Source organism: Sinohyriopsis cumingii, unplaced genomic scaffold, assembly GCF_028554795.1.
Source record: "Sinohyriopsis cumingii isolate HCF-2022 unplaced genomic scaffold, ASM2855479v2 utg000837l, whole genome shotgun sequence".
Classification (NCBI taxonomy): domain Eukaryota; kingdom Metazoa; phylum Mollusca; class Bivalvia; order Unionida; family Unionidae; genus Sinohyriopsis; species Sinohyriopsis cumingii.
In genome coordinates, this window is record NW_028315936.1 from 2,207,764 (window position 1) to 2,223,149 (window position 15,386).

A 15,386-nucleotide genomic window follows, 5' to 3' on the forward strand; every position below is an offset into this window, starting at 1 on the left:
ACTATCAACACAGAAGGGAGATAATACAAACCCAAAATAAACTATCCACACAAACGTACGCGAACGCATACAAACCACAAATATACTATCAACACAGAAGGGAGATAATACAAACCCCAAATAAAATATCCACACAAACGTACGCGAACGCATACAAACCCCAAATATGCTATCCACACTCGGGAGGAAGAAGAAAAAAACAGCCAAATATACGATCTACACAACGTACGCGAACAAACACACACACACATACACACACACACACAGAGGGAAGAGTCAAAAACAAACCCCAAATATACTATCAACACAGAAGGGAGATAATACAAACCCCAAATAAACTATCCACACAAACGTACGCGAACGCATACAAACCACAAATATACTATCAACACAGAAGGGAGATAATACAAACCCCAAATAAAATATCCACACAAACGTACGCGAACGCATACAAACCCCAAATATGCTATCCACACTCGGGAGGAAGAAGAAAAAAACAGCCAAATATACGATCTACACAACGTACGCGAACAAACACACACACACATACACACACACACACACAGAGGGAAGAGTCAAAAACAAACCCCAAATATACTATCAACACAGAAGGGAGATAATACAAACCCCAAATAAACTATCCACACAAACGTACGCGAACGCATACAAACCCCAAATATACTATTCACACAACGTCGCTAACGCATACAAACCCCAAATATGCTATCCACACTCGGGAGGAAGAAGAAAAAACAACCAAATATACGATCTACACAACGTACGCGAACACACACACACACAAACACACACACACATACACACACAAACAGAGGGAAGAGGCAAAAACAAACCCCAAATATACTATCAACACAGAAGGGAGATAATACAAACCCCAAATAAACTATCCACACAAACGTACGCGATCGCATACAAACCACAAATATACTATCAACACAGAAGGGGGATAATACAAACCCCAAATAAACTATCCACACAAACGTACGCGAACGCATACAAACCCCAAATATACTATCAACACAGAAGGGAGATAATACAAACCCCAAATAAACTATCCACACAAACGTACGCGAACGCATACAAACCCCAAATATGCTATCCACACTCGGGAGGAAGAAGAAAAAAGCAACCAAATATACGATCTACACAACGTACGCGAACACACACACACACACACACACACACACACACACACACACACACACTCACACACAGAGGGAAGAGGAAAAAACAAACCCCAAATATACTATCAACACAGAAGGGAGATAATACAAACCCCAAATAAACTATCCACACAAACGTACGCGAACGCATACAAACCCCAAATATGCTATCCACACTCGGGAGGAAGAAGAAAAAAACAACCAAATATACGATCTACACAACGTACGCGAACAAACACACACACACACACACATACACACACACAGAGGGAAGAGTAAAAAACAAACCCCAAATATACTATCAACACAGAAGGGAGATAATACAAACCCCAAATAAACTATCCACACAAACGTACGCGAAAGCATACAAACCCCAAATATACTATTCACACAACGTCGCTAACGCATTCAAACCCCAAATATGCTATCCACACTCGGGAGGAAGAAGAAAAAAAACAACCAAATATACGATCTACACAACGTACGCGAACAAACACACACACACACACATACACACACACAGAGGGAAGAGGCAAAAACAAATCCCAAATATACTATCAACACAGAAGGGAGATAATACAAACCCCAGATAAACTATCCACACAAACGTACGCGAACGCATACAAACCCCAAATATACTATCAACACAGAGTGAAGAAGAAAAAGTTTTTTGAAAGCACCTAAGCCCTCACCTGCAATGACCAACTCTGTCAAACACCTACACCCCACTCCCACTCCCAACACTACAAAACCCATTTAACCCGTTATTTTATGACATCAGTGTGTGATTTAGGAAACATCAAGATACAAAATGATGGATGAATAGACTGACTATTGTTTACCGACTTGCATGCCTAAAGAGCGTGCGTGAAGGAAAACATCCTTCCATTTCAATTCTAACTAAAACATGATCTAAAAGAAACACTCACTCACTTTTTACAGAGAGTATGGGGTAGCCCTGAAATTTTTGGGGGGAACTTGAAGCGATCGCCATAGCTTCAAGTTCCCCAAATTTTTGGGGGGAATTTTAAAAAAAATTTGGGGAACTTGAAGCTATGGCGATCGCTTCAAGTTCCCCCAAAAAATTTCAGGGCTACCCCATACTCTCGAAAAGAAATAACATTCCATTGCCTATGATATGTTAGTCAGTTAGAAGAAAAAATACAGAAGTGAGTCCATCAGCACATGATTTCTTTATCTTGGTTAGAAAGTGTGACTCTAAGTTGTTCGTTTCCGTCGCTTATCAAAATTTTAAAAATAGTAATGTTCTGTAAAAAGTAAGTGAGTGTTTTGTTTTAGGTCTGTGCGTTTTTTTTTTTGTTTTTTTTTTGTTGGTGATAATATGGATAATGTAAGTTCGGGTACAACGAAATTTAAAGAATTAGGCCCAGAACTCGGTGTGGAGGGAAGAAATATACGCAACAGCAGCGGGAGCAAGAAATGCAGACCTAGCCAGTTAGCACTGAGGCATTCTGCGTTTGACAATGCCTTTGATGTCGTACACGTCGTCTTTTTTGGTGACACGACTTGATTTGAAATAAGTACGGGCTAGCGTTTTGGTGAGTACTTAACATCCATGGCTGTCTTGCTGAGCACCTTTTTCCTCCTTTACCACGCTCGGACAGAAAAATGAGTGTGTGGTGAGACAATTCCCACTCATGTTTAAAGCCTTTCAGTCAGGTTGTTAAGGACTAGTTAGTCCTACACCTGACTGGCTAAATTTAAAAGTAGTCTGTGAGTACATAAAAGCCTGGGAGGATGAGGCTCTCTTTCCTTCCCAGGAGTAATTAAAAATCACGCGGTGCGTTATTAAACCAGTGATACATGCTCCATTAGAGCGAAAATCACTTTAATTCAAGTAAGCAAACAAGCAAGTTCGGGTACCGTCTCTAGCACTCTTGATGACACCAACTGTCTGGGTTATTTTCTTTCTTGCAAGCCCCTATGTTCCACTTCTGTTTGTGATAATAACTTGTGATACTTCACATTTTCTAAAGTGGAAATCTTTACAAGCCGTACAAAATACAAAACTTATATGACTTTGGCTTTTGACACTTGCACAGACTCTTCACTTTATAAGTGTCACGAGAAAATTGTATATCCCATTTTTACCATTTTCAAAAACACGCACACACTTGCAGCTTGACCAGAAATATGTACATCTTGTTTTGTGGATAAGTCACAGACAAGTCCAAGCATATATAGGTGGTTATGAACGTTAGGAATATCCCCTCATTTTTTCAGAAATATCAAAGCTTGTATGTGCATTTTCCCTTTTCCACTCTATATTAGTGCTTAGATTTGTTCCCAAAAAAAAAAGAAAAAAGAAACGAAACAATTTTGAAGAAAAAGAAACAACTGAATTTTGAATTCAGGTTTCTCTCTGTTTATAATTTTTTTCAAGTTGATGGTGCATGACAGAGTACATTCGCCTACCTTTCCAAAGTGAGAGGCATTTCTTCACATGTCATTGCCTTTGTTAAATTTGGTTTCATTGGTTAGTTATCGTTAATCTTTAATTTTTTTCATGCATTTCTTTTTGATAGAAGATTTAAGGCTTTCTATTGTTGTAACGGTATTTATGTTGTTTAGTCTGTTGATGAAATTATCTATAGCAAAGTGCTTAAGATTTTTCAGTTTCTTTTATTATTTCAAGCCCTACAAAAGGAGACCAAGTTTGTCTTCAAAGACGATTGAAACTCTAAATTACACGGGCGTGAAGGAAAACATCGTTGTGTTTGATCTAATCATGCTTGCCGTATCTCTTTGTGTTTTAGAGGTCATATTTCTTCTTAAGTAAATACACGCATCAATAGACAGACAGATTGGGTCATCATCCTTGAGTTTCACTGTACTTTCGGTTCTTTACTTCATACAAACCCCAAATGTATTAGTTTGAAAACGAAAAGATAACATGCCCCTCAATACTGTAACACATCTGTTCTGACTCTACCGATGTGAGTGTGAGTGTTTATGTCGAAATGTTTAAGTGAGATATAAAAAAAAATGGTCAGTTTGAAAACGCGAACCAATACTGTGACGCTCAGTATTTTGATGTGGTAAGAGGAAATGGTACAACACACACAAAGAGGGCTTGTAAGTTCACATTTCAGTCTGTCTGCACTGTAATGGTAACAACGCAAGAACATAGGGATTATTATGCCACACAGTCCTAGAACAAAACAATGCATCACCCGTTGTAAGCCATTTCATTGGCTATACTTATTTTCTTACCGCGTTCGCTTCGAATTGACTTGAGTAGCTATTCAGACAGTGACGAGAATGGCCATGCTTTACTGGGTCTATCCTATAGGCGATTTATATAAAAAAAAATTTTTAAAAATTAAACTAATGCACGAACATTCGTACCATTGGCGATCCCATGGAAATTGTGTCCGTCTTATTGCAAAATACATCAACATTTAATTTAACCGTGCAGATCGCTAGAACAAACCTCTGATAATATACATTTTGAAAAGTGTTGTGTGACACGGATCGCCATTGTCGCTTGGTGTCTGCTTTCTTGTTCGAAAAGAGATCGTTTCGTCTTGACTATAAAAATTTAATTTGACTAAGTTTTACGCACTACTTGAACTCATACATTTACGTTGTAGGTGTAAGCCGTCTTTCTCAGTTTTCTGGAAGTTCCTTTTTGCGTTTCTCAGATATGATACTATTTTTTATGGATCGAACGAAATTTCTTTTGGCGTGAATCAGGACTCGTGGTTTTGTGGCATAATTGGAGAGCATTGATTAAAGCTCAGTTATGTCGTCTTCGAAATCGCTGACACGGATTTGAACTAACACTTCAAGTTTTGTGTGAGGCGATACGGTACATCATTGCTTTTTTACTTCCTCAATGAAATCGTTTCATCTTATTGCAAAATTACATTTGACTAGGTTTCATACGCAGCAGGTCTCTGTATATAAGGACACTGTCTTAGCGTCAGAGTATTCATTCCGCTCTCAAACGATCAAGAAGATGGAAGAGTCAGCACAGATCGACCTGCTGGTCAAATATTTGCTAAAAGTCATACGAAAGCATAATTCACATGCGAAAGTGGCAACAAAACTTACTCTTTTGATCGTTGATTTGATGAGAGTCATACGAAAGTGTGTAAGTGCTAATGAAGTTTGCTATATCTGCAAAGGTAAATGGGTATTTGTCTCCAGAATACCTGCTTCGTCTAAGAAAGAGAGACAAAAGTCAAGATACCTAATATCGTTGTCAGGAGAAAGGACACTGGAATTCAGAGTGCCCTACGAGAAAAGAGAAGAAACAAAAACAAGACGAAACAGAGAAGAGGGATTCAGAAGAAGAAGAAATTGAAGATGATGAAGAACTTGTGCCAGTAAAGACATGGAAATGGAAAAATTGACAATGTGAGCCGACGCGTTGGCCCTGATGTGAAATTTCATACTACCTTCTAAAAGAGAATAGACCAGAAAGAAAAAGTAAGTGTCTCTTGGTCTTGACATTGTATAATAAGGATGGCGTGTTTTGTTTTTAGTCACACTTTATGAAATTGTGCTCTTTCACCTCTCTCTATCCCTCTGGATCATGTTTTAGTTAGAATTGAAATGGAAGGATGTTTTCCTTCACGCACGCTCTTTAGGCATGCAAGTCGGTAAACAATAGTCAGTCTATTCATCCATCATTTTGTGTCTTGATGTTTCCTAAATCACACACTGATGCCATAAATAACGGGTTAAATGGGTTTTGTAGTGTTGGGAGTGGGGGTGGGGTGTAGGTGTTTGACAGAGTTGGTCATTGCAGGTGAGGTCTTAGGTGCTTTCAAAAAACTTTTTCTTCTTCACTCTGTGTTGATAGTATATTTGGGGTTTGTATGCGTTCGCGTACGTTTGTGTGGATAGTTTATTTGGGGTTTGTATTATCTCCCTTCTGTGTTGATAGTATATTTGGGGTTTGTTTTTGCCTCTTCCCTCTGTGTGTGTGTATGTGTGTGTGTGTGTGTGTGTGTTTGTTCGCGTACGTTGTGTAGATCGTATATTTGGTTGTTTTTTTCTTCTTCCTCCCGAGTGTGGATAGCATATTTGGGGTTTGTATGCGTTCGCGTACGTTTGTGTGGATAGTTTATTTGGGGTTTGTATTATCTCCCTTCTGTGTTGATAGTATATTTGGGGTTTGTATGCGTTCGCGTACGTTTGTGTGGATAGTTTATTTGGGGTTTGTATTATCTCCCTTCTGTGTTGATAGTATATTTGGGGTTTGTTTTTTCCTCTTCCCTCTGTGTGTATGTGTGTGTGTGTGTGTGTGTGTGTGTGTGTGTGTGTGTGTGTGTTCGCGTACGTTGTGTAGATCGTATATTTGGTTGTTTTTTTCTTCTTCCTCCCGAGTGTGGATAGCATATTTGGGGTTTGTATGCGTTCGCGTACGTTTGTGTGGATAGTTTATTTGGGGTTTGTATTATCTCCCTTCTGTGTTGATAGTATATTTGGGGTTTGTATGCGTTCGCGTACGTTTGTGTGGATAGTTTTTTTGGGGTTTGTATTATCTCCCTTCTGTGTTGATAGTATATTTGTGGTTTGTATGCGTTCGCGTACGTTTGTGTGGATAGTTTATTTGGGGTTTGTATTATCTCCCTTCTGTGTTGATAGTATATTTGGGGTTTGTTTTTGCCTCTTCCCTCTGTGTGTGTGTATGTGTGTGTGTGTGTGTGTGTGTTTGTTCGCGTACGTTGTGTAGATCGTATATTTGGTTGTTTTTTTCTTCTTCCTCCCGAGTGTGGATAGCATATTTGGGGTTTGTATGCGTTCGCGTACGTTTGTGTGGATAGTTTATTTGGTGTTTGTATTATCTCCCTTCTGTGTTGATAGTATATTTGGGGTTTGTATGCGTTCGCGTACGTTTGTGTGGATAGTTTATTTGGGGTTTGTATTATCTCCCTTCTGTGTTGATAGTATATTTGGGGTTTGTTTTTTCCTCTTCCCTCTGTGTGTATGTGTGTGTGTGTGTGTGTGTGTGTGTGTGTGTGTGTTCGCGTACGTTGTGTAGATCGTATATTTGGTTGTTTTTTTCTTCTTCCTCCCGAGTGTGGATAGCATATTTGGGGTTTGTATGCGTTCGCGTACGTTTGTGTGGATAGTTTATTTGGGGTTTGTATTATCTCCCTTCTGTGTTGATAGTATATTTGGGGTTTGTATGCGTTCGCGTACGTTTGTGTGGATAGTTTATTTGGGGTTTGTATTATCTCCCTTCTGTGTTGATAGTATATTTGTGGTTTGTATGCGTTCGCGTACGTTTGTGTGGATAGTTTATTTGGGGTTTGTATTATCTCCCTTCTGTGTTGATAGTATATTTGGGGTTTGTTTTTTCCTCTTCCCTCTGTGTGTGAGTGTGTGTGTGTGTGTGTGTGTGTGTGTGTGTGTTCGCGTACGTTGTGTAGATCGTATATTTGGTTGTTTTTTCTTCTTCCTCCCGAGTGTGGATAGCATATTTGGGGTTTGTATGCGTTAGCGACGTTGTGTGAATAGTATATTTGGGGTTTGTATGCGTTCGCGTACGTTTGTGTTGATAGTTTATTTGGGGTTTGTGTTATCTCCCTTCTGTATTGATAGTATATTTGGGGTTTGTTTTTTCCTCTTCCCTCTGTGTGTGTGTGTGTGTGTGTGTGTGTGTGTGTGTGTTGGTCTCTGTTTGTCCCTATAAAAACTCACTTTATCCCTATCAGATACACTCTACCTACGTACCTGCAGTAGCGTGTATTCAGGTGAGCCACTTGCAACACTGTTGACATTTATCCCCTAGTGTTCAGTACAGTGACGTCACTGACGCTGGAAATTTTGAGACTATAAATATCGACTTGGGGGTTTCCACATTTTGTAGCTATACATATATATTAGAATTCATAAACAGGAACGTCACTCAAGCTGAGGCTATAAAAAGATAGTGGGATTTTTCAAAGGAAAAACCCACAAGTTGGAGCTATAAATAGATAGTGGGATTTCATAGGAATTTCAGCTGATTATAGATACATAGGTAATTTATTCACGATCGTCACAGAAGTTGATATTGTAAGTAGTTACTAGCTTTATCCATTTTAGTCTAAACCATTGTAACTTAATTTTCGGGGATATGTTTATTTTCCTTTAAATTCTGGGACAATTTCGTCATTTTAGCGTTACTTTTAGTCACATCCATTTTGTCGTTGAGCATTTCCTTGATTATAGCTATTTATAGCATCATTACAATTATGCAAATTTTTGAACACCCCAGCAAGATTTCAGGTCTTGGTAATGCTTTATATATAAATCTCACGCTTGTACTAGTGTATGTATGTCTCTGTCTCTGTTGTGTTTGACCCTCTACCATCATTGTCCCTAGACAATCCCACCATGTTCAATTTCCCTTGACGCTAGACAGTCCCACGATTTTTCTCCATATTCAATTCCCCTTGACGCTAGACAGTCCCACGATTTATTCCCATGTTAAATTCCCATTGTCCCTAGACAGTCCCAAACTCTATGTTAAATTCCCATTGTCCCTAAAGTGACCCACGATTTTTCTCCATGTTAAATTTCCATTGTCCCTATATTGTCCCAGGGGTCTTTTTAATGCTAAGTCCCATTGTCCCTATAGTATCCCACTTAACTACTTACATTTAATTTTCTGATGAGTCTTCCTGTGGTGACACTTTTCTTGTTCAGGTATACGAATACAGCTTTATTCACATTCCACTTTATAATCTTTTCACCGGATAAAATCTACGAACCCGTGACTGTTGGAGCTGTGTTTCATTGCTCATTTCGGATATTCATTTAATAATAGATAATTAACTAGCTATAGATGCGGCCGTGATTAATCCACTTGTAATTTACAAGCATTGTTGAGATTAAAAAGGTGATGCTATGGAAACCTAAATCCTTGATTTTTTTACCGAACGTTTCCAATGGCTAAAGTTATGACTGTAAATCGCTAGTCTTGTCGATGAAACTCTCTTGCTTGGTCATTTAGAAATCAGTAAGATTTAGCACACACTCATAAATCATTTAATCGGCCAAAAATTAAAAGTCACGTTTCTAAATAGTGTAGATCATTTTACACTTGGCACATGCTAGAATACCCAATCAGAAGATATATAAGGCTCATCGGCAATATATTCCTGCAATCTAACTAACCTTGTAGAGGAATAATGGTTGTTTCGGTCCATTAAAAAAGACCAGCTAAGTCAACCAATACAGTTGACGACAATAGCTTTTTTGGTACAAATTTTGCCCTTCTCGAATCTGTCGAATCACATAAAGAGTCAAATTTTATGAAGAATATGAGTTTTCGTATTTTTTTGACACGAGAGACGATTGAATTAAACAGTCTTTAAATTTTATTTCTTTTAAAATAACTTTTGGATATATTCTTCTTGGACCATAGAATGTTTAAAAGAGAAACTTTATTCAACCAAAGATTCAAACATATACATTCTTGAATGATGTATTTGATTTCAAATACAAATTGTCAATGTTTTTAAAGTACCAAGAACTACTACTCAATCTACTAAGCCAAAAATGAAATTAAAGTATGAAAGAGACAAAAAGGGAGCTTTCGGGCTGGTGATAAGAGGCTGACTCTTTCCCATACCTAAATAATCCTTTTCAGGGTAAGTATTATGGTCCTTAAACATTTGTTTCAAAATGTAAGTGACTTAAATTACATCATCAACACTCCCAGATGAAGAGCATTACAACGTTGCCACTTTAATATGTGAAAAGAATATGTTGATTGAAATAGCTCTGTAAATGATTCATTCATTTTGTTAATCCTGTCCCAAACAGGGAGAAGTTAGACGATTGCATCGGAATTTGGAAATATTTGACAATATGGACCAGAAAAATTCTCATCTGCTGCCACAGAAGAATGAATTAAGACAGCCATTAGGTAAATAACTTCACTTGTTTCCAGAGGTTCCAACAAATAAAATCTGCTATGACGTTGCAACTATATGTTTTGCACCTGTGAAACATCTTGCTTACAGGATCAAGCCTTTCAGACTGGAATGTTTGAAAAACAAATATTCAATATTTGTTCTAGATTGATTTAATATAAACACGTACAGTTAGTTGGAGTTCATAGGGTATTATTCTGCCGAAATCGGATAATACTTTCTGTATGTGTTCTAACTATAAAAAGTGAACAGTGACCAAAAATAAATTCATTTCTAATACCAAGAACAGATTACTGCATTTGCAAAGAGACATGCAAAGCAGATCACTATGTTAGATTTTGGAAAGATTTCTAGCAACTTCAACTCACGGAAAGAACAAAGTAAATATCTGCATTCTTAACTCCAGGTGGACTGTACCAATCAAACTTTACGCTGTTTTGGATTAAAGGTTCGCCTTGAACATTCCAACTTCAATGGAAATGATAAATCCTGATCATGAAAATTGTGACGTTTGTATCGACGAAGTCATAATCTGCAACGAGACCTGGAAGGATCACTTGGAAATCATTAGGACGCTCTTTGGGAACTTTGTCAAATAATTTAGGCAAAGGTGAGATTTGCTGTGCTTGTGTTCTATATTCAGGAATTGTTTAGGGACATGGTCATGTTAAACATACAGAAGTTATGGTCAATGCTTTATATGAATTTCCTGTACCTATCAGTAAAATGCAGCTGATGCGAGGTTTGAGAATGGCTGTATATTATCGGACATGTTACTGATTTTCTGAAAATTAATTACACCTAGCGTACATTTCAGTCTTAGTGGAAATGAATATTTGTGTTCTCGTCAGTTGAGACAAATTGATTTATTTGTTTTAATTATTCATTGGAATTACAAAATATTTTAGTTTATTATTTAATAACTTTTCTGGAATTAATGTGAATCAATTTAAAGATATTTTGGTTTATATAATTTTCGTACATCAAGAATAAGGGCACATTAACACAATTTCATTCAGAATAGCACTGAAACTCTTTTGGAATACTCGATACGTCTGGACTTGCAATAAACTTTAGGAATATTTTTTTCTCATTTAACATGCAATAAGTTCTGCTTAAATTGTCAAATTGACGTTTACGGAAATGTATTATTGGTTTCATTTTACAAAACATGTATGTTTTCGCTCTTTGCTGTATTTTATTTTGAGGCAATAGAACATTAAGAACTTCTGAAAAATGTAAATCAACAAGGCTACCAGAAAAGAGAAATTTTACTCATAGTGCAGAAAATCAGATATTTCAGATGAAGATTATGTACTTGCAGAAAAGGAGACCTTTGAAATAAGTTATTTTGGGTGAATATTCCATCTTTTCTCTAGCAACCTATGCGATGTTACTTGCTGTTGCTTTTGAAAATTTTAGTAATATTGTACTCAAACATTATGATATGCCTATTACATTGAAAACATTTACAAATTTATAAATATCTAAGCATGGTGGTCAATAATATTCTGGACATTCTAAACTTTAGATAAAATATTTGTGTGGCCCATTTATACATATTCATCTTGTAACATCAACTAAACAGTAAGTTCAAAAGATATTGTGCGAACAAATGATCAATTATGTTAGATGTTAAATTAAAAGTTTACGCCAACGGATTACGCTTTATTTCTTTAGGCCTCATGAAATTAATAAAGCAAAACATTTGGTTACCTATCCTGGATTTGCATAAAGATACATATTTAGTGACTGATTTACGGTAGTATGTAGGCTTGAATCTAAATTAATGCTAAATCAACTGGTATATTACCGAGTAAGTACTGAGTAAATTGCTGACGTATCACTTTTTTAAAAGACGTATACAGCAAACATATTGAATCATCATACTAATAGCCTTTGTCGGAACTTAAAACGGAGCATATATACGATGATGTGACACAATACATAAAATACATGACACCAGCTATTACTACTAAAGATGACCAGCTACATAGTACAATAATCATTCTAGGTAAATTCAAAGAAGAACTAAATAGAATGCCAATAAAAAAAGCATTTGACACCAGCGATTATCCAAGTGATTACCACTTGCATAATACATGTGATGAGCGACAGCAACGTCTATCGAAGTAACAACAAGTTACAGAAAAACCTATAATGGGTGTCAAGAGACTGTACATAAATTATTGCCACTTACATAATACGTATGATGCATTACAGCAGGTAATGACCAGGTAATTAACAGTTGTATAATACACATGATGCGTCTTGCTTGTTATATAATATAAATAATTAAACTTTCAACGCAAATATAAAGATGAACGAAATGGAAGGTTAGTAGGTTAGTAAACGAATTTGACGCCAGCAACATACCCAGGAACATTCTCTCTCTCTCTCTCTCTCTCTCTCTCTCTATATATATATATATATATATATATATATATATATATATATATATATATATATATATATATATATATATATATCTATATATATATCTATATATATATATATATATATATATATATATATATATATATATATATATATATATATATATATATATATGTGTGTGTGTGTGTGTGTGTGTGTGTGTGTGTGTGTGTGTATGCATGCATACATGTAATGTATGTATGTATGTATGTATGTATGTAGTGCATGCCCCAGATTTTACGCAGATGATTACCAGTTGTATAACACATAACTTAATGACACCAGCGATTGCCCCAGTAATTAGCAGTTACATAATACATGAGAACATATATTACCAAAAAATTACCATTTAGATAATCGTTCTGATGCATGACAGTAGCTGTTAGCCGAATGATTACCACTTACATAATACAAGGAAGAAAACCCTCCAGGTAAATTTACAAATGAGAGGAATGGAATGCATGTAAAAGCATTGGACATCCAAGGATTTCAGTTTACATAATACATACAATGCACCAGACATAAACATAAATAAATAACTGTTACATAATACATACACTTCACGAAATAACATATAATGCAAGACACCAAATCATTACCGTACAATTCTACAAAGCATAACACCGAGGATTATCCAAAGGCTTACCATTTACTAAATACATGTAATTCATGACCCAGGCGATTACCTAAACAATAGCCACTTGCCTGATACATATGATACATGATACCAGAGATAACCCAAGTGATTACCAATGATTCAACAAACCATTAACAGATGCAAAATAAAAAAATGTATGAGATAAAAGATTACCCGAGTTATTAACAGTTACATAATGCACTATCAGCAATTACTCAAATGGTTACAAGTTACGTAATACAACAAACAAATTTTTTCTAGATAAATATAAAAATGATTGAAATTGTATTCGAATAAAAGCATTTGACATCAACGATTATCGAAGTGATTAGCACTTGCATAATACATGTGTTGAATGACAGCAGCAATTAACGAAGTAATAACCAGGTTCATAAAACTTCTAATCCGTGTCAAATATATATGGTAATTCCTTTTAAGTACTTGAAGTTTTGCCTGGTCGAGCAGTGGGTCAATTTTAGAACCAGGATGAACGAATCATATGACAGAAGGAATCTGCTATAAAAAATAATATTTCTTACTAATTTTGCTAAATCCTCGCCCTCGCATCGACTGGCTTCTTCAGCAGTAGGCATAAAGTGGGAGGCTCTGTTTTCACTAGAACAACTCTAGAAGTATCAACTTTACCAAGAATAATGTTGTCGCGCAATACAAAAAGCATGTCATGGGATAAAGCCTGGACTTTCTGATTTTAACTCACCCGGCCAGCTAAATAAAAACTGTAAAAATAAATTTCTTGTCGGGTACCTTGCCACCACTGACTTTGTTTCCTTCCAATATTTCTAGCTGACAGTCTGAGGCATTTTTTGTTCTGGAAAATCGGAGTAAATCGTTGGCCAAACAACAGCTGTCGGAAATAGAAACCTCGATGGAAACTAAGCAATCGGCAACGTACTACAGCCGGCGTTGTTGCCCCTATAGTTTCAAAATATGATATTACAAAGTACCTCGAGAAGCAGGCCATGTCAACAATGTGATAGTTCAATCTCAAACGAGCTGCACTAGGACAACCTTTTTTCTGCCTTATAACAAGTTTAATCGTACAAGCGGTAACAAAGAGGCTGTGCCCCTGACCACAAACGATGTCTCCCATGTTGCTGAAGCTTCTGTACGTATCTACAAGCATGGACTTATAATGTGGCTAAGACTGCTGCAGACTGACCCCAGCTAGGATTTTAAGGATGCAGTTTTTCAGCTTGCAGCAAAGCACAACTTCCAGACGGGTGTCAACCTTGTGCAGGCCTTTGTAGAAAGAGTCAGTCGTACGAGCGGCTATTTTGTACCAGAATGCCCAGGATATGTTGTTTACAGCAAACAAAGCGTAACATTGGTGAGGTTTGGCGTCAACCTGCCAGTGTAGATTTTCTAAATGGTGAAATAAAGCAGCTCACAGGATATAAAAACTGTCGATGAAGCTGTCGTATCGATAGGGACAGCGGCTCTGACTCTGTGGCGTATGGCTGCTGTTACGAGTCTATGCTCTTAAAATAAGTAACAGAAAAGAGCGACGTCAACAAGCTTTGTAAAATTTAACAAATAATTTCTTTCCCTAGAATACAAGGTGAAAAATGAGAAAACAGAGTATACGGTATCGCGAATTAAATCCAAATTGTAATTCAAGAATTAAAAATACAGGTCATAGTAATAAAAAGTCCTGAATAAAACTGAGATCAAGTCCCGACGAGATCCAAAATTGAAAGCGATGACATGATTTCTGGGATCGCTGATGTTGTGATTCCAGGGACAATGCCAGTCACCAAGTGGTTCAGAGAAACGAAGGCTGTCATGGTGGTCAGTTCGCTGGATTCTGTATCATTTCGGAATGAAATACTTATGTGAGCCTGCAATTAGCACAAAAAGCATGGGCACATATATCAAAATTAATATTGCCTTCCCAAAATACTTTCATACAAGTACACATATCCTGAAGTCCAAAGAAAAATATACACACTCACCAAGTCTACAAACGAGCACGATTGTCTCTGCCCAAACAACTGCGCAGCATCCGGCAAACACTTTAGTGGATTTGATTCTTTTGTATACGTTGCTGTAACACACAAGAGCACAGCGGTAAAATGAGAAAACCAGACGAAGAAAGCCGGACGTTGAATGTAGGATAAATATATTATAATGCTGCAGAGCATGCAGCTTGGTGACCACAGAGTGTTACGCAAGGCATGAATGTAAGTGGGAACTACAAATATGATTAGACGT